Source organism: Sorex fumeus, unplaced genomic scaffold (assembly GCF_029834395.1).
Source record: "Sorex fumeus unplaced genomic scaffold, SorFum_2.1 ptg000002l, whole genome shotgun sequence".
Lineage (NCBI taxonomy): Eukaryota > Metazoa > Chordata > Mammalia > Eulipotyphla > Soricidae > Sorex > Sorex fumeus.
This window is the reverse complement of record NW_026606059.1, coordinates 57764726-57785385: the sequence shown is the minus strand read 5'-3', so window position 1 is coordinate 57785385 and position 20660 is coordinate 57764726. Positions and strand designations below refer to the sequence as shown.

General features: G+C 47.4%; 1 protein-coding gene across 2 annotated transcripts in view; it reads right to left on the bottom strand.

The window, feature by feature from the left end:
• The window catches only part of ZHX1 (zinc fingers and homeoboxes 1), a 29079-nt gene extending 21787 nt beyond the window's left edge, over nt 1-7292 (bottom strand). Inside the window, exon 1 of one of the 2 annotated variants that reach the window (XM_056130890.1) lies at nt 6921-7292. The gene's annotated coding sequence lies outside the window, so the exon portion shown is untranslated. Of the gene's footprint in view, nt 1-6532; nt 6551-6920 lie in introns of those variants that run through there. The other variant, XM_056130971.1, reaches the window with a different exon arrangement.
• Nucleotides 7293-20660: the final 13368 nt, after the last annotated feature.

Here is a 20660-nt window from a genome sequence, read left to right as displayed (position 1 = left end):
TCACGAATTTCATTTTCTGGTTGTTCTAATACTCTGCAGTCATCCATCTACAAGATGTAAAACAGCTGCCAAAGAGGGGAAGCTCTTTTCCAAAATGAATTATTAATAGTCTAGGAAATTAGTAACCTACTTGAATCCATTCTTAAATCACACAGTAATTGCAAGATGTTTTTACTGGAAAGGGGTCTCTTAAGAGATGCCGAGATCAGTAGAGAGGCACAGGGACCTAGGAGAGCAAAACGCCAGCTCTTCCATACATGCGGACAAACAGCCTACTTGCCTGTTATTGTACCACTCTGGGATCCTGGGACTGATTCCTTTAGAACTCTCCTCTCTCAAAGTATCTTTTAAGGAGGTTGTCCCTCAGCTTGTCATAAAATACACTGCTTCTCCCCCAGTACCAAACATTGAAGGTAGATCTCAAAGTGGCATGAATGACAGGATCTGGGGTCATGGCAGGTACTGTGCAATGCCCATTTCTAAGCTGGGCCTGTGGATGAAAAGAATGTGTTTCATCCTGTGACAGGACAGTGTTCGAAAGAGGATATAATCTTAACACCCAGTTAATGAATGAGCCTGTGTCCAAGATCTTACTTAACTAATGGGGGTATCTGAGGACTTACAACTCACTCATAGAACTCAGAGACTACCTAATATAGATACATAAGTTGGGCAGACAACTGAAGACACATATATCCCCTTGGGATGTGTTCCCAAATTCCAGAAGCTGCCCCCAAGGATGTACCCTTGAGGAAATGTGTTGCAATATGTACTACAGTCTTGACGTTATCTGGACAGCACAGGTGGCTGAGAACCATAAAGTCTCTTATTAAGGTTTTGATTTGGTGTGCGGGAAGGTGGCTTGCAGAAAATTCTTTTTTCTTGTAGCTTCCTGAGACAAAGCCTCCAAGTACTCCTATTCATTAAAACTGCCACTGAGGAGAGCAGGGGAGATATCTTGAAAGGCTAAGGCAAGCCTTTTGCACATTGGAGCCTTGGCTTTGATCCCCAGAACTGCATGGTCCTCCAAGTAATGCCAGAAGCAACACTGGTGCATGGAGCAGGAAGTAGACCCTAAGACCATGGATGTAGCCCCCAAATAAAGAAAACAGTAACAAAGACAATAAAATATTAAAATAACCTGCCCCCTATGGGGCTGGGGGATAGTCCAGAGGTCAGGAACACATGCCTTGCATGCACTGAGCCCCGAGTTCAAATTCCATCACTGTTCACCCCAGTACCACTGGGCCTGAGCATTTCCAGGTCCTAGTAATAAACTGTATGGTCCCATTGCCCGTGTCACCAGGAGTGGGCCTGGGTTCCCTAAGCATTGCTTGGGAACCCCCAACCCCCAATCACCACCCAGAAAAAAACTGTCATCTATATGAAAAAAAAGTGACTTTTTAAATTTTAGGACTAGAACCAAAGAGACAGAACTGCAGGTAAGGCACTTGCTGTACAAGCTATTGATATCTCTCACCATACAGTCCTAAGTACTGCCAGTGATCACTGAGCAGAACCAGGTGTAAGTTCTCAGCACCTCCAGGTGTGGCCCAAGAATCAAAAAAATAAAACAGAAGATAATTTAGGACTAGGGTCTGAGAGATAATACAGGTTTAAGGCACTTGCCTTCATGTGGCAGACCCCGGTTTGATCCCCAGCACCAGCACTGCCAGGAGTGTTCCCTGAGCACCATCAGGTGTGGTGCAAATCTTCCCAAAATATTTTTAGATAAAACAGAAAAACAAGATTTTAGGATCAGAAGTCATCTTCACCATATACATTATATTCTGAATAAGAGCTATTTGGGAAGTAGCAGAGGATTCGCAAATAAAAATGAGGGTTTTGGGAATCAGACCACATGGGTTCAAATCACAGCCCTATCACTTACTAGCTGTGTGGTCTTAAGACAGATGGCTCAGCCTGTGACACAGAGCTTCACCTGGGATTAATGGTATCTACTTGACATGGCTGCTATAAGAATTAAAAAGAAATGACTCATGGCCATGGAAAATGGCTCAAAAAGACTGGAGCACATGCTTTGTACACAGGAACCCCAGATTCAATCCTTGGTACCCTATGGTCCTCAAAGCATCATTCAAGAACTGGCCTCTGAGCATTGCATGGGGTGGAGGGAGGGAAAGACCCCCCACACATAAAAGTTTCCTTTAACATGTTTTACATGTAAGCCTTTCTGATATTTACTAAGTCCATAATTAAACATTTCAGACTTCTAAAGTATTAACTGTAAGTTAGACAATAAGAGGTCTGCTTAAAATTGCTAAATGTGGGGCTAAAGAGAGAGCTCTTTAGCTCTCTCTCTGTATGCAGGAGGCCCAAGTTTTTCCGGTACCACATGTTCCACTGAGCACCTAGACTTGCCCCTGAGCAGAGAGCTGGGAGAGACCATCAAATACTTCCAGATGCGGCACCCAAATTTACTAAATGTTGGAACATAAAATACTTTTCAAGTTCAGGTAATATTTAATTTTCTATTCCATACCTCTGCACATGTAAAACAATGCCAGACTAAGTTGAGTTTTAAAAAATTTTTTTTTTTTTTTGCGGGGGAGGTCACATCCCATGATGCTCAGGGCTTACTCTTGGCTCTGGACTCAGTCAGTAATTACTCTTGGTGGTGCTTGAGGGACCATATGAGATGTCAGAGATCAGACTCCAGTCAGCTATGGGCAAGGCAAATGCCTTACCTGCTGTACTATCACTCCAGCCTTGTCAAATAGGTTGACTTTATAAAGGGATGACATTAATAGATCATAATTCACCCCAACACTCACATACGTTCTTTCTCTTTAGTTTCAAGATGGATCACTAGTGCATGACACATTTTAAGGGGTGTTTTCTGTAGCTAACAAACCTCTGACATTAAAAGATTCTTGTTTTTTTTCCCCTCAGCACCCCTACTTCCAAGTATAGCTCATGCCCAGTAAAGGTACAACAAATTTCATTTTGACAATATTGGGAGGTTTAATAATGAAGATTTAGCATTGAATAAATATTACAGATTAGTGCTGAAGAAAAGCATAATCATGACCACAGAAATATCAGCTCCTCCATCTCATTCCTCACAGCAAAATAAAAGGGATGTGGGTCGTGGTTCAGTGATAGAGCACTTGCCTGGCATGTTGAGGTGCTTTAATCCCTAGTACTGGGGATGATGTGTGTGGGGGGGGGGGGGAGTGAAGGGTGGGGGGAGGGGGGTGGGGAAGAGAGAGAAAGAGAGAGAACTTTAGGGAGACAAAGAAGTTTAAAAAAAGCAGTAAATAATAAAAGCAGTAAAATTTAATGGCATTCAATGACACAAATGTAATGGCAATATCATTTATTTTAAGTGATACATGAGTATACAAAGTGCTATCATAATGAAATTTTAGTTTTTAAGATATGCGTTGATAATATGATTTTAATCTAAAAATTAAAAATAAAAATCCTGAAGAGAAAGTATTTATTCCATTTTGATTTCCTAGAATGTCATTCTTTAACTGCTTATATATATATATATTTCTTTTCCAATGTACACTGTGATATTTGTCTAAAGGTGTGGAAGGCCATCCTTATACATCATCAAAACATTATGGAATAATGATTATTAGGCTTACATACCCTTTAAGAGCAAAACCTGGCAATCACACGAAAACTTACATATTTTGAAATATTAACTGTGTCGGAGATTTAGTACAGATATTAAGGCATTTGCCTTGCAACCTTAATCTGGTTCAGTCCTGGGCTCCCCCATTCCCTACACCCCCTAATAATTTGGGTTATTTCATACCCAAATCAACTGTATAAAATACAGATCTTCATAATGTAATCTCAAGAGAATATCTTGTCTGTAATCTCAATCAGTTATGTAGATCTGATTTATCCATGTCTGTCCATGTCAGAGCAACATAGATCCAATAACGCTGGAGAATATTCAAAGCCTAGTATCAGTTTTTCCCCTTCAGAGAAAAGTAAGTGAAGTTCTGAGGTTACACAGAATTACTTGATAGGATTTTAAATTAGAGAAAATGGAGATCTAAAAGTCAGTGTGCTTATTGGCTATTGCCATAAAGAATGCAAAAGAAAATCACAGACACCTTCCAGAATTTCCTGAATATGGTGTGGATCACATACTGGAGGAGGCACTGAACTTTGAACAATACAAGTACTTAAATAGGTTTTTGAGCACAAATTCATAAATGTGGCAATGTAACTAAAGAGGTTATTTTCCTTATTTAGCTACATTGATGATCGTGTCAGTTAAGAGTACTTCTACTAAGTAGGAGGTCAAAATTTATGGCAAGCCAAGTCCAAGATAGCATATTTTTTATGTCCAACTAACATTACAAGAAAATGTATAAGATATAATACCTCATAACATAGGTACACTGTGTCTACTGCCATCTTACTGTTACATGCAATACAAATAGGAGAAAATAGACCAAAACAAACCACTTCGCCTAAGCTATTAGGTTCATTAATAAAATAATGGTAGCACTTTATTAACATTTGTGGGGGGGAGAACTTATAATGCAAGCATTGTTTCAGTGAGATATCTGCTACATCATTCATGAGGTGGCCTCTAAATGCAGTGAAATAATAAGCTCAGCTATAAGGGAAAAGCACCAACTAATGAGTGCTCATCAGCTCGGCACATTTATGTTTTCAGCCTTAGCATATTTTCAAACCATCTGGCATCAGTGCCTTTCTGGTTCGCCCAGCCTAATCTGTTCAGAATTGAATATAAAACTAGAGCTACACGGTGCACTTTGGGAAAAAGCAAAGAACGGCACACATGTATAATAATATTCCAAATGTGCAGCTCCAAACTAGTTTATACTTGAAATGAGTTTTTAAAAACATTTCCACTGAAGGGGTTCACGTTCCTTCAAAAGTACCGGAATGGCTCAAGAAAGCCTTTCGAATCATGGTTGTCATCAGTTACCCAATGCTCACTTTTATTTATTTTTTCCTCGTTTTAGTCCCAATCATTAAATAAATCCCTTGAACAGTTAGTTCTACAAAAAATAAATAACTGATAAATGAAATACTATCATTTCCATGTCGCAGGACCCGAAATGATACATTTTAATTCGAATATTCTTTTTCTCCTATTCTCTAAAGTGGTTAGCGTAAGGAGGGGGGAAAAAAAAAACCTTAGTGGAAAAATATTCATGAAAGCTCTTTGAAAAAAAGAAAAAAATCCCGTTGCCTCATTATTGTCTTGGCAGCATTCACATTTTCTTTTGCTTCAATCAAGAGACAGAATTGCTACTTAAGAAATCAAAGAGGGGGGTGGGAAATTTATCTCTGGGCATAGGAGGGTCAATATCCCTTGGTTACTGAACCAGTTTCCCCTTCATCCTCACTTTGCCAGGCGGCATTTATCAAGAAATGAAAGTGAGGTGTTCGGGATAAATTTTCAGACACACACACACACACACACACACACACACACACACACACACACAATTTTACGCAGCTCCCATACAGAGCAAGTTGGCGCGTTCTGACAATGCCTGGGAAGCACTGACCCACGCCAAGGTCCCCGAAGCGCACCCCTAGGAAGCCCCCTTGACAGATGACACCCGGACCCAAAGGACACCCGCACTTCCGGGGAGCGGGAACTACGCGGCTGGGGAGGGGGCGCTCCCCAACAGAGACCCCCCCCCCCACCTCCCGGCTCTCGGTCTCGCAGAGGGCGCGTTCGTTCCTGCAAGTTGCGCGGCGGCGCCCCAGCCTCGACGCCTCTCACGCTCAGTTCATTCTCGCCGCCTTTCCCTACATCGCTTCCCGGGGGATGGGGTGGGGACCCTCCCCAGCACCCCTCCCAGGTGAGGCTCTCTGCACTCCCCCCATCCGCGCCGGCCCGCAGGGGCAGAAACCGCGCGGCGCCCCCCACCCACCCCACGGGCCCGGGCCGCCCCCGCCGTCTCCCTGGCGGACCGCGCTGTGCCGCGCTCGCCTACGGGGCGCAAACGGAGACCCGCTCCCGTTCCCTTCCCGGCGCGTCCCGGTGACCCCACAGATGCGGAGGAGAAGTGGGAGACGGCGGGGAACAAAGAGTGCCAAGTCCTGTCCCCCCCCCACCCCTCCCCCGAGAACTTGGATGGAAATGTGCAAGGCGGGGGGCGCAACCCAGAAGCCGCCCCTCTCCCGCCTCGTACCCCCACCCTCGAATCCCGGCCCCGATGCCTGGCACGGGAGGTCCGGGTCTCCTTGGGGCGCCTGCCCCGGTTCCTGGCGAAGTGAACGGGCATTTCCAGGCTCTTGCATGAACTAACTTCGCCCCAAGTCTCCCCTCACCCCGGGCCTCCATCCCGACACAATCTACTTCTCGGGGACGCAGCTCCGAGTCTGGCCGCCGAGACCCCGAAGGCGTCCTTCCCTGCAAGTGGGGTGCCCGCTGCCTCCCCCCACCCTTAGGCTCCCTCGGGGCTCCAGCAGGAGGATGTCCCCGCCCCCCTCCCCGACAGCCCTCCCCCCCCCCGCCGCCTCCCTTTGCGCCCCCCCACCCGAGCGGGACCCTCACCGCAGCGCCGGGGCTCCGCAGCTCCATCCCCGCCTCGGCCCGCTCCCCCGGGGCACCCGCTCCAGCAGCCCCCGAGTCGCTCGGGTGCTTGGCAGGCTCGGGGGATGTTCCCCGCGGCTCGTCCCGGGGGCGCGGAGCGGCTCGGAGGTGCGAGCGGCGCCTCCCCCGCGCCGGCGGGCAGGCCGCGTCCCTCCGCCTCCGACGCCCCGCGCTGGGTCCGCCCCACTCCCCGCAGCGCCCGCGAGCGCGCTCCGCCCCGGGGTCCGTGGCCCGGGGCCGCCGCCGCCGCCGCCGCGGCGGGGCCGCGTGAGCGCGCGCGGGCCGCCCGTCGTGGCCGCTCGGCCGCGGGTTGTGCCCCGCTCGTCGAGGAGCCGCCTCGCGCAGCTACCTGCAGGGGCCGCCGCGCCTCTCAACGCCCCGCCGCCGCCGCCATCTTGCATTGCAAACCGGCTGCACTTTTCAGGGAGTCAACTCTGACCTGTGAACCCTAAACCCGGAACCGCTCGGCGCACCCGCACCCCGGCCTTGGGCGGCGGGGTCGGCCCCCCGCGGAGCGTGGACGGCCGAGGGGGTGGGGGTGCGAGGTCAGCGCGCGCCCCAGCAGCCGCCCGAGGGACGGGGGGCGGGGAGGGGAAGAGCCGGCCGAGGCGGAGCCCTCCCTTCCCGCGCGCGCGCGCCCTCCGAGCGCCCCCACCCCGCTCCGCGCCCGGCTCTCCACGCCGCGGCCCTGCCGCTCCCGGGGGTTCAGCCGGGGCCGCTACTACCAGGACGCGCGCGAGAAGGGAAGGCGGGGAGCGGTCCCGCCCCTCTGTCAACAGAGGCCACACCCCCGAGAAGACCACGCCCTCTGTCAGCAGGAGCCCCGCCCCGCTCCGGGAGGCCCCGCCCACTCTCGGCAGAAGCCCCGCCTTCCCCAGTTCCCTAATTGGCCAGGGTCCTTGCCAATAGCTCCGCCCGCTCGCAACAGGTCTCCCTTCAGATCAATCAGAAGGCAGCCCCTCCCACTGTCAGCTGTGGCTCCGCCCTCCTCCGGCCAAGCCGGAAGGTGAGACACGCCCTCTGGAACCCCGTCTCCTAGCGACAGTACGCTTGTGGCCCCTCCCGCTTCGGAGCGGCCCCGCCCACTGTCAGTGGACTCCGGGCCCTCCCGAGACCGCCCGGCGCTCCTCGGCGCTGGAGACAGGCGTTCTGTCAATCGACGCCCCGCCTCTCCGTGCCTCCGACTCCCTGCACCGCCGCCAGCCTCGCTCCCCGCCACCCCGCCGCCCCAACCACTGGTACCAAAAGTTCAGTGGGACCTCAGTGCGAACCGTTGCTCAACATTGAGGCCCCCCTGAGACCGACCCTGCTCTGCTCACCGCCGTCACTCTTGCGGAACGCTGTCCTCTTTTAAAGCCGTGGTCCTCCTCCAGCCGGGTAGAGAAGACCCGCTAAGGACCCAGGCTTGGGGTGGGGGGCACCCAAAAACGGATGACGTCTCTAATGCCACTAACTACTGCCGCTACCCTCTAAGCCCAACGTCATTTTCGGGGGTCAGGGCCTCCGAGGTGGGAAGGCTGCATCCCCGATCCGGCATGCACCCAGTGATGCTCGGGGGACACGGTGGCGCTGAGGATCGAACACCGGTCTCCACAAGCGCTCAACCCCTGAGCTCGGTCTCTGGTCCTGCCACCTATCTCCCCAAACCAATCTTTCTATTGTTGTTGTTAGGGGGATGGGGGGAAGACCAAAGGAAAGAGAAGAGACTCACCCTCCAAGCCACGCTACGCAGATATGCAGATCTGGACGTGTGAAAAGTCTTTGGGGCCTCTGTGTTCGTTCCCCACCCCCTCCCATCATGCACCGAATGTGCTTTCAGGACTCCGCTGAGCCAAGGCCATCCGAAAATATGCAGTTGCTTAAAGTGAAAGCCAGGTTGTTAAATCGATATGGCCCCCACCGCCCAGCTTCCTTTTATTTGCATGTTTCGCTTTAGAATCTTAAAATACGTGGATGCAGAAGCAAGCGAAGCTTAATGATCTTACCAAGGAACTAAGTCCTGTCATGCACAACAAAAACTTAGCTGCGCTTTATCTCCTAGAGTTAAACGAACAGAAAATGCAAATTATCTACATAAGCAATTTAAGAGAACATTGTACTGTTTCTAAAATTTAAAAGGGAAAGAAAATTTTATTCAAAAAAATTTACTAGTATCAGTAAAAACAGTCTCCTCTCTCTCTCCCCCACCCCCCAAGTATATAAACACTAGGGTAATAATTTAAAAATTCACCAAAACTCCCTCCGCAAAATTTCGATATGCCCCCCAGGGGGCGGTGCTGTGCCCATTGAAAGCCGCGGTTTAGCAGTTGAGTCTGAAAGGAAACGCTTCAGATACAGAAATTCATTTCTTTTGTTCATGCGTTTAATCATTCTGTTTTTTTGAACAGCAAAATATGTCAGGCACTGGGGGAGATGCCAAACTGAGTCAGGCCATATTTCTGTCTTCAAGGAGATTACAATCCAGCTGCAACCAAGCTAAAAGCATGAGCACAATGACTGGCCAGATGAGAGGTGAGCAATGAAGGAGATATAGGGACCCACCCTCTATAATGTTACGCTAATGAGGATCAATTTCACTTCCTCTCACCCTCTTGCGTCCTCTATTCCCTCTCTCTCTCTTTTTTCCTTTCTTCCTTTTCTCCTGCCCATCCTCCTCTTCTTATATCAATTTATAGGCTTGCCTCCTTCTCTGTAAGCTACCCGCCTGCTTCTCTGCCCAGTGCTAGCACCCGTGAATCCTTCTAGTTCACAGCAATGCCCAGAGGGTAGCTCTGTCCAGGAAAATAATTTCAACAGCCCAGTTCTGAGAACTGTGTCCTTAGCCTAATTGCTGCCAATTATTTGGTATCTGTACAAAGCAAGGCTGTTAGCACCACCACTCAAAAAAGCTGCCTGCAAACCTAAGCAATATGAATATATGTTTAGCATAGCAGATTGTGTCAGCCCACATAAATCTGTTAAGGGATCAGGCTCACATAGTAACTTGTTTTTATTAAAATAAAACTCATTTGTAAAAATTGTAAATATGACTGATTTCAACAGCTGTGTGGCTCCAGAAGAAAGTTCTCCCTCCCCCCACCCAGCCTCCCATGGATTGGCACAATTTGAAGAGACTAGACTTTTTTTTTATGCATATGTTTTACAGTTTGTCATACACAGTCTGGATGACAAAACTTGAGTGCTATTGGAAATGAGAAGTTGTCCGGTGGGTTTGAAAAATTGCAACACTTTTGTCTTTCAGTCTTTCCTACCCTGGGAACAGTGGGAAAAGAGATTTGTAGGAAAGGCAGCACTGTGAATCCTAAGATGGAAGCCCTGTGTCATCTGAAGGCTTTCAACAGCACTTTCTGTAGTAGTTTCTTTCAGCTATTATTTTTCTCTTTCTTACTCCCGGTGGGGGAAAAGTCTTCTCAAAAGCATAATATCATGTAACACAGCAGCTGAAAAGACATCAAAGACAGTTAAACTTTTAACTCTGGTGAGGTGAACTAGAGAATTTTGCCCTGGCGAAATACTCCCACAAATCTCTCTGATGGTTCCTTCAGAAGGTGAACCAAAACATTCCTGCTAAAGCCTGTTCAGACTGAGCAAACTTCCAGTCAACGGAGGGTCAAGGCACTTCCTATTGCTTTTAGTGCTTGCAGTATGAGAATAATAATAACAGCAACAGTAATATCAAGTTTGTTTGTTTGTATTGTTTGTTTTACTTTTTGGGTTACACCCAGTGATGGACAGGAATTACTCCTGGCTCATGCACTCAGGAATTACTCCTGGCAGTGCTCCGGGGACCATATGGGATGCTGGGAATCGAACCCAGGTCAGCAGCGTGCAAGGCAAACGCCCTACCCGCTGTAGTATTTAGTGCTCCAGCCCCTAGTTAATATTCTTGACAAATGCCTTCCTCAACCCTCTCTTCCCCTCTAAATAACATATATGTGTGACTACAGATGCAGAACAAGAAAAATAGGTTTCCCAGTATTTATTTGAAGATAAGCATATTTACATGCCTTTTGTTGAATCATAGTTTCAGCCCAGAGATGTGACTTAGCAGCAGAGTGCCTGTGTCACATATGTAAGTCCTTGGGTTTGTACAGTGCCCGTGTCACATATATAAGTCCCTGGCTTATATGTACACAAACACACACACACACACATACACATACACATACACACACAAAATCAACCCCCACCCCCAAAAAGTCTTAATACACAATAACTTGAGGGAACAACCAACCAGAAAGCAAGGCAAAAATACAAATAGAATGCTTCACTCTTTTCAGATCATAGCCAGAGTCAAGAGCAAGCTTTAATCTGCATGAAACTGATGGGAGAACTGCTTAAAATAATGAATTCTCAAGGGCCAAAAAGTACAGGGGTTAAGACACTTGCTTTGCATCCTTCTGACCCTGATTCCATCCCTGGCACCACCTCTAATCTCCAAAGCATTACCAGTGGTCACCCCCAAGCATCAGCAGGGGTCACTCCTAAGCAGAGAGCCAGGAATACCTCCTGAGTACCACAGGACATGCTCCATGTCTCCTTTACCCCCACCAAATAAATCACTTAAGATGTAGAGTCTCAGATCTTGCGCCCAGAAGACTCTAATTCATTAAGTGTTTGGAGAGGCTGACAAGCCTGATAGAAGTGACTTGCAGACTTCACTTTGATAATAGCTGATGTAGAAAAATATATAGATACCTCTGGCTAGGGATTTGACTCAGTGATAGAAAACACACTGTTGTAAGACCCAAGGTCTTTCTGTTTGAGGGTTGTTTTTTTGTTTTTGTTTGTTTTACTGGCAGGGAGGTGGGGGAACACCTGGTTGTGCTTACTCCTGGCTCTCTGCTCAGGGTTCACTATGGGATGCCAGGGATTGAACCTGAATTAGTCACACCAGCAGTAAAGCATATGCCCCAAACACTGTACTATCTCTCCAATCCTAAGGTCCCAGGTTTGATCCCTAGCAGGTCAAAAATAAAGCTGATATCTCTGAGAAGAGCCATATCCCCCTAAAACTTAGTTACAAGTACATCAACACAGTGAAGAAAAGTCTAGGTCAATCACCAAGAAATTTCAGACTCAATTGTACTTGTTAATCTTCCAGGAAAACTCCAGCTCACTATACTCTGGGCCCTTTAGAGAGTCGATTTTATTTTACTGCCTTGGTGTCTCTGTAAGGCAGCTGGCATTGTCTGCAGTGAGCATAAGAGGCACTCAAGGTAGGGGGAGATTAATCTGCCTAGCCAGGTGCCTAGTAACCTGCCTGGTAAATTGGTTTCCAGCTCACCATGACTAACCCTAAAACTGAACAAAGGTGCTACCTCTGCTGGTTTAGGAGGAAAGCCTCACATTAGCAATAGATCTCCTTGTGTTGAAGTCAGATTGTCTTTTATTTCCCAGATCCCCTGCCATTCACTATCTGGATTCTATTACACACTTTGTTGCAAAACCTAGTGGCTTCCGTTCTTAAGCAATTGTTATTATTTGCAGCAAGGAGGGGGGTGGTGTTGGGTGCCCCACTAGTGACTTTTGGCCAACTGGGCCAGCAGTTCAATACAAGGGCCCAAGATACTATGCTGCTATGACGACTAGGGTCTGCTCATCTAGGGCAGTTTCAGTTACATCTCCTCTGGTTGGTTGGCTATTAATCACAGCATAACCAGGTCACAGTATGCTTCTCATTCTCTAGACTAGTTTGGACTCTTTCACATGCATAGGCTTCCAAAAAATCAAGAAGCAACAATCAAAATCACTCTTACTCCCCTCTCTCTATTTTCTTTCCCTCTCCCTCCCTCCCTCCCTCCCTCCCTCCCTCCCTCCCTCCCTCTATTCCTTCTTCCCTCTCTCTCTCTGTTTTTGGTTGCCTTTTTTTTTTTTGCTCTCTCTGAGAGTGGCAGAGGCATCAACCTCAGCTCGACCAGGCTGAATAAATATATTTACTATATTTCAATAGGCTAGAGCGATAGCACAGCGGTAGGGCATTTGCCTTACAAGTGGCCAACATGGCCGACCCGAGTTCAATTCCTCCGCCCCTCTCGGAGAGCCCGGCAAGCTACCGAGAGTATCTCGCCTGCACGGCAGAGCCTGGCAAGCTCCCCATGACGTATTCGATATGCCAAACACAGTAACAACAAAGTCTCCAATGGAGACATTACTGGGCCTGCTCGAGCAAATCGATGATCAACGGGAGGGCCTTTACCTTTACCTTTTATTTGGCAATGCATCGTTGTGCTCAGAGCTTGGGGCACCATATGGGATGCTGGGGACTGAACTCAGTCGGATGCATGCAAGGCAAATGCGCTACTCATTGTACCATTGCTCTCGTCCGTCCCTCATTCAGTGTCTCGTAAGTCTTCTAACACCTGTCATTGCTGCCACATGGCTAACCAGCCCAGCTTTCTCCTTGGATGAAAACATGAGCAAAGTCATGCCACAAAGTATAAGAATAAATAAAAGGCAGGCAATTTTTGTAAGCAAAATATCACAATAACTATATGACTATAGGCCAGATTCTTTTTTAAAATTTATGGTCGTGAAGGTAATGTGCTTACAATGGTATTGACATTTATGGTCTTGGTGTACACAGTTACATTTCCTTACCACCATCACCAAAGTGCCCAAGACCACCCCCTGCTTACAGGCCAGATTCTTGTACTTTTTTTTCTTTTCAGAAAAGTTTATTGAGACACAGTGATTTACAGAGTTGTTCATAATAGAGTTGTTTAAGGCATACAATGTTTCTACAGCAATCCCACCACCAATGTCACCCTCCCTCCACCAATATCTTCAGGTCCCCTCCCACCCCCCAGAGTAAATCCCTGTAAGACAGATTCTTAACCCCCACCTGGTTTTACTGCTTTATAAAAAGAAGCTATAACGATGCTGGGACCTATCTCAAAGGACTGATAGCTCATTCAAAAGGCTTAGCTTGTTTTATTTTTGTCTTTTTGTTTGTTTGGGGGCCACAACTGGCAGTGTTCAGGACTTACTCCTGGCTCTGAGCTCAGGGGTGACTCGGCAGGGGTTAAGGACCATTTGTGATGCCTGGGATCGAATCTGCATCAGTCACATGTAAGGCAAGTTCCCTACCTGCTGTACTATTTCTCCCTTGGCTTGCTGTATTTTTGCAGAAAATGTTAGCCTTGATGCTGCAATCCTAGAGTCTGCCTGGCCCGGAGATCTTCTGACTCTCTGTGAAGGTTAACAGAGTACTTTGTTTTATCCACTAGGAAAACCACTGCAATAAATACTAGGAGACCACCGTGGCCTGGTGGTGCTAAAGGGGATATGTAGGACAGGGGATGGAACGCAAGGCTTAGCAAGTATAACACATGTTATTTACCATTTCGAGACACATCTCCACACTGATACTGTGTGTTTGATAAATAAAATCATTTGTCAGGCCCTCAGGACAGGGTTTTGGTCTTGATTCATTCACTCTTTTCTTAATGCTTTCCTTATGGTGGCTCTTCTGATTATAGTATAGAAACTCATTTTATAGTATAGAAACCCATTTGAGTAGGGTTTTTTTTTTTTTAATTTGGGTTTGGGGCACTACCACCTAGTATTGCTCTACAGGCTCTGCATTCGGGAATTACTACTCCTGGAAGTACTCAGGAACCAAACCCGGGACCAAACCCAAGTTGGCAACGTGCAAGGCAAGTGCCCTACCAGCTGTGACTATCTCTTCAGCACCCTTTTGGCTACACTTTTAAGACTTGCCTTAGTTAAGATACTTGCCTTGCATGCAGTCATATACATAGTTCAATGCCCCCCCCCGCCCCCCACAGACACACACATACACTAGATATGGTCCGCCAAGCACAACCAGGAGTGATCTTGAGTACAGTCAGGAGTAGGCCCTGAGTACCTCTGGAGGTGGGCCCAGAACCAGAACCAAACAAACAAAACAAGACCTCTTTAAACTTGGCCCTGCAAAGTATCCTTAGCCCAAGAGTGTTATATGACTTAGCAGTATGACTGTTCCACTCTAATTGTTAGAGCTACATGGTCCGGCTCTGTGTGTCTCATTTTTAAAATCTAAAGAGAGCGCCTCATTGGTTGAGCATATCTTTTCTTACAAGGTCAGATTGGCCCAATCTTGCAGGGCAGGAGGGCGCAGAGAGAGCTGTGCATGGGCAGCAAGGTCTGAGCCAGCGTACTCCTTCGGAAGATGGCTGTGAGCCAACCCACACAGTGAGTCATGTTTTCTGGACATAAATAGCATGATCTAATATTTAAAATTATCTTCTCAGATATAGTCAAAGAGCTCAACTTCAAAAACTTGATAAAAATCCATCTTTGTGGGCCAGAGACATAATGCAGGGGTGAAGGCACCTGACCTGGCATGGGACAGCCCAGTTAATTCCTGATCCCCATCAGGAGTGATCCCCAAACACTGAGCCAGGAGCAGGCCCTGAAAATGGGCTGGTGTAACCTTAAAACAAGAATAAAACATTTTTTTTTTTCAAATCTATCTTCTCTCTGAACTTTTCTTCATGAAATGGAGGCAGAGCTGCTCCTTTTCCTACCCACTCACCAAAAGCCTCCTAACATCAACTCTAGCTGTGGCCTAGGAGCATTCCTTTGCCAGAGCTGCCAAAACAAGGTACCACAGCGTAGAGATGTAAACAAAAGGAGCTTCTCTCACAGCCTCGGAGGCGTAAGTCAGAGAGCCTGGTGCAGGCCAATGTTGGTTCCTTTGAGGTCTCTGAGGCAGGACCTAGTTCCACTCCTTGGAGACGGTCATGTCCCTGTGTCTTCACCTTCCCTAGGTATATGTTGTATTCAGATGTCTGTATAAGGACAGCCATCAAACCTGTGTCCTATTAGGGGCTACGTTAATCACCTTGTTTTAGCCTAATTCCCTCTACAAAGACCCTATCCCCAGCTATACCCACATTCTGTGATACTGAGTTAGGACTTTAATGTAGAGTTGTTTCCTTCTGGGAGAATACACCTGGTTGTGCTCAGGGATGGCTCCAGTGCTTAACAATCACTCTTGGTGATACTTAGAGGATTATCTCAAGTGCGGAGGGTTTCAACCCTCAGGGTTGGTCACATGCATACAAGTGCTTTAACCACTGTGTTCTTTTTCCAGTCTGTGGGAGACACAATTCATACCTCAAGAACAGGAAAACAGCTATCACCATAAGCAATGCCCATGATCTCTGAGCCTGCTCTTGTCATTGTGCCCATTCCTGGGCTTATCTTCTGTTCTCAGAATGCCCTTCTATGCCTGAGTACTTGCGGGTTTTGCTCAGTCACTAATGAGGAAGCCTGCTTTAAAGCTCCAAGTGTGGAGGCCTGAGCAATAGCACAGTGGGCAAGACACAGAGCCAGGAATAAACCCTGAGCACTGCCAGATATGGCCCCCAGATCTAAACAAAGCTCCAAGCGTAGGGGCTGGAGAGACAGTCTAGCAGGTAGGATGCTTGCCTTGCAGTTGGCTGACCTAGGTTCAATCCCCAGCATCACATACAGTCCCCAAGTTTGCCTGACCAACTGCGCCACCCTGACCTCTCTCCTGGTTGGTTGGTTTGTGCCTGCGCCACCCCTAGTGTGCTCAGGGGCCTCAGGGCAGTCCGAGTGATGCTTAACCTGGTGCCGTCTGGATCTGGTGATTTTGTGTTCAAATCTGAGTACTCCAGAGTCATCAGGTTACTCCAGCTGAGCTCAAGGGGGCCCTCCGAGATCAGGGGTCAAATGAAGGCCTTTGCAAGGCAGGTGCTCAGCTACTTGTGCCATCTCCCCAGTCCCCTTATTTGATGTTTGGTGTTTTTTGTTGTTGTTGTTGTTGTTGTTTGTTTGTTTTTGCCTTTTGGGTCATATCTGGTCATGATCAGGACTTACTCTTGGCTCAGTGGTCAAGGATCACACCTGGTAGGCTTGGCTTGAAGAACTATGTATGATGTTGGGGATCAAACCTGGGTAAGGAGAGCGCAAGTGCCCTACTTGCTGTACCATTTCTGGCCCTTTTTATTTTATTTTTTGCTTTTTGGGTCACACCCGGTGATGCTCAGGGGTTACTCCTAGCTCTGCACTCAGGAATTCCTCCTAGCAGAGCTCGGGGGACCATATGGGATGCTGGGAATCGAACTCGGGTCGACGTGTGCAAGGCAAACGCCCTACCCGTTGTGCTATCACTCCAGCCCCTATTTTATTTTATTTTTTTTACATATTTATTTTTGGTTTGGGCACTACACCTTTCAGTGCCCGGGGGCTACTACAAGCTCTATGCTCACGAGTCACTCCTGGCAGTGGTTGGTTGATCAAACCCAGGCCTCCCCCACACACACCATATTGCTCAGCCCTTCAAACTGTGTCTCCAACTCTGTCTCCTGGCAAGTTAAAAAAAAAAAAAAACAACTACAGCTCATGGTGCTGGAGAAATCATACAGTGGTTAAGGCACTTGCCATCCATGTGGCTGTGGCCATGACTAATGGTTCGGTTCTTGGCCCCACATATGGTCCCCTGAGGACTACTGGGTGTGGCTAAAATGTTTGTTTTTGTCTGAAGATCACTCCCATTGGTACCCAGGGTTTTACTCCTTTTTTTTTTTTTGGTCACACCCAGCGATGCACAGGGGTTACTCCTGACTCTTCACTCAGCAATTACTCCTGGTGGTGCTCGGGGATTGAACCCAGGTTGGCCGCGTGCAAGGCAGACGCCCTATCCGCTGTGCTATTGCTCCAGCCCTCAGGGCTTTACTCCTGGCCCTGCACTCAGGGATCATTCCTGGCAGGGCTCGAGGGGAACTTATGGGATATCAGGGATCTAACCTAGGTCGGCTGCACGCAAGGCTAGCATCCTACCTGCTGTACTATCGCTCCAGCCCTGGGTGTGACTAAAATTTTTAAAACAAAACAAAAACTACACCCCAGCCCCAGCCCAGAGATAAGGTAATTTGGTTTAGGATGTGGTACCACATTTCTTTTTTTTTTTTTAGATTTTTATTAATGAAACACCATGAGGCACAGTTGTAGACTTACAAATTTTTGTGCTTGGGTTTCAGTTATACAATAATTGAGTACCCATCCCTCCAGCAGGGCCCATTCTCCACCACCACTGATCCCAGTATCCCTCCCACCCCCGTGCCCCGATCCCACCCTGCCTCTGTGGCAGGGCATTCCCCTTTGTTCTCTCTCTCCTTTTGGGTGCTGTGGTTTGCAAAAGAGGCACCACATTTCTTTGCCTCTCTCTACCCCCAATTTCTCATATGCAGGCTGGAGGGTTAATACAGGGGTTCAGGCACCTGCGTTGCATTTGGCCCACCTAGTTTTTATCCCTGGCACCGTATATATGCCCTAAATGCCACCAGGAGTGACTCCTGAGCACTACCAGGTGTAGCACCCGGAAGTCTCATCCCTTGCCCCCTGCAAATAAACTCATATGATTCTAAAATGCAGTTCATATTGAGGGTCACTGGCCTCAGGTAAAGGACAGGAGAAAGCAATTGTTATGAATTAATAATTAAAAATGTGAAAGTCATACCTGCCTGCCTCTCAGCTAAGTGCTTTACTCTAATGTTTAATTTTCAAAACAATCCTATGAGAAAGATGGTTCAGTGTTTGCCAGTAAGCACGAAGCCCAAGGTCATTACCGATCATGATCACAATCACAATCATCCTGTTGTTCATCGATCGCCTCGAGCAGGCACCAGTAATATCTCCTTCGTCCTAGCCCCGAGATTCTAAAGTGCCACATTCAAGGCTATTTCAGGGTTAGGAGAATGGTACGCCACGGGGAGTTTGCCAGACTCTGCCATGTGGGCAGGTTATATTCGGTAGCCTGCCAGGTTGTCCAAAGCAAGAATGAGACAATAGGATGTCGCACGGCTGCATCCTATTGTCCTAAGTTTTATAGTGTCTATTGGAGCTAAGTTTTTTTTTTAATTTTATTGGTGAAACACCATGAGGTACAGTTGTAGATCCACAAATTTTTGTGCTTGGGTCTCGACTATACAATGATCAAACACCCATCCCTCCACCAATGCCCATTTCCACCACCATGGGTAATATCCCTCCCACCTCCATCCCCCCCATCCCACCCCGCCTCTGTGGCAGGGCATTCCCTTTTGTTCTCTCTATTCTTTTGGGTGTTGTGGTCTGCAAAAGAGGCATTGAGTGGCAAACATGTTCAGTCCATAGTCTACTTTCAACATGCCTCTCCCCTCCTGGGAGGATCCTCCAGACACCCTTTATTTGGTGTGCAGCTAAGTTTTATGGTGTCTGGGTTTTGGCCGTTGATGGGATTACACGGCGCCGCGGGTCAGTTGGTGGGTGTGACCCCTGCCTACTGGAATATGAAGGATCTGGGTGGAGGATGCTCAGCCCCGATTCGAGCAGGCTTGGAGATCTCAGCCCCGGGACCCGCATGCCTTTGTTCCTCTGCGGGTACCTTCAAGGTCTATACTAATGCCTGGTAACTCTACTGTAACCCTTGATTACCACCACCGCCACAACTTCTGGCCCCGCTCAGCATGCAGTGACACAGCTGAAGGAGTAACAATAACAGCAGAAGGGAGAAAAGGGAGAAAAACAATCCTCAGGGGCCAGTACAATAGCTCCAGCACAAGAGACAAGGAGACTGAGCCTCTTCAAGCCCCGTGATGTGCAGATGCAGCTTTATTCAGGTTTGAATGCTGGGTAGCTGGAGCCTGGGCTGTGGGCAGCACAGGCCTTTTTCATCATTTGTTGAGGAAATCTGCTCAGAAAAATGCAACTGTGAGAGAGAGGGTCCTTCTGTTTTGTTTCGTTTTGGCGGCCATACCTGGTTGTGTTCAGAACTTACTCTGAGCTCAGAACTTACCCTGGCGATGCTCAATCGACCAAATGGGGTCAGCTAAGCACAAGGCAAGAGCCTTACCTCCATACTGTCTCTTAGACCTGAGAGTATTTTGCTTCACAGCGCCAAGGATCCAATCAGGGCCTCACACATAAAAGACAAGTGCTCCACCCCTGAGCTACATACCCATTCCTATCTGGGGGTACTTTATATTTTTATTTTATTTTATTTTTTTTTTTTTATAATGTAGGAGCACTGCTATTTATTCAGCCATTGATTAAGCTGATTGAATTGGGCATGAACTCCACACTAATTTTTTAATTTTTTTTTTAATTTTATAAGTTAGTTCACAATGTTTAATTACATTCAATATTCAAACAACAATCCCACCACCATTACACCTTCCCACCACTCAATTCAGGATGTCTCCATCCCAAACTTGGGGGTAGTTTTTAAAGCTGTCCTTTTGAGTCTTGCCTTTCCCTGGATCCTTACATAACAGGTTCAACAGCCATCAAATAAGCCAATGATCTTTTTGGCAGAACAGAGGAGGCTATGCTGCTGGAGCAAACCCAAATCCCAGCTGTGCAAGAGGCAATGATGTGTTATTTATCTTGACGATAAAGGGGACTCAGAACACCCTTTCTTTGGGCTTGAGCATTTGGAAAATGTGCCCTCTTGGTGGCCAAGGCAGGAAAAAACAATGTTTCCACCAGCTCTTAAATGGCTGGGTTTAGAAATGACAACATAGCACTTCTGCTAGAGTTCTCTGATCAGCCCTGGACACAGGGAATACATGAGCACGTTTTAGTGACCAGTAAATATCTCTGCTATGGCATATTAAACAAACATCTTCAAAGAGATAAAACCCATGTTGCATCCAGAGGCCCTTCTTTTTCTCCACACAGAGGTCCCTCCTCTGCTCCTTCATTCTGCACCATGAAGGATAAAACCTAAATTCTATTTTTTTACATTTATTGTAATTTTTAAACTTTTTTGTTGAATCACTGTGATAGACCATTACAAAGCTGTTCACAGTTGGATTCAGTCATACTGTATTCCAACACCCATCCCTCCACCAGTGTACATTTCCCAGCACCAGTGTCCCCAGGTTCCCTCCCATCACTCCTCACCCCTCACCTTTCACCTTTCACCCCCCTACTCCCCTGCCTGTCTCTGTGGAAGACACTTTTCTTCTCTCTCTCTCTCTCTCTCTCTCTCTCTCTCTCTCTCTCTCTCTCTCTCTCTCTCCTTTTGGGCATTGTGGTTTACAGTATTGATACTGAAAGGTTATAAAGAATA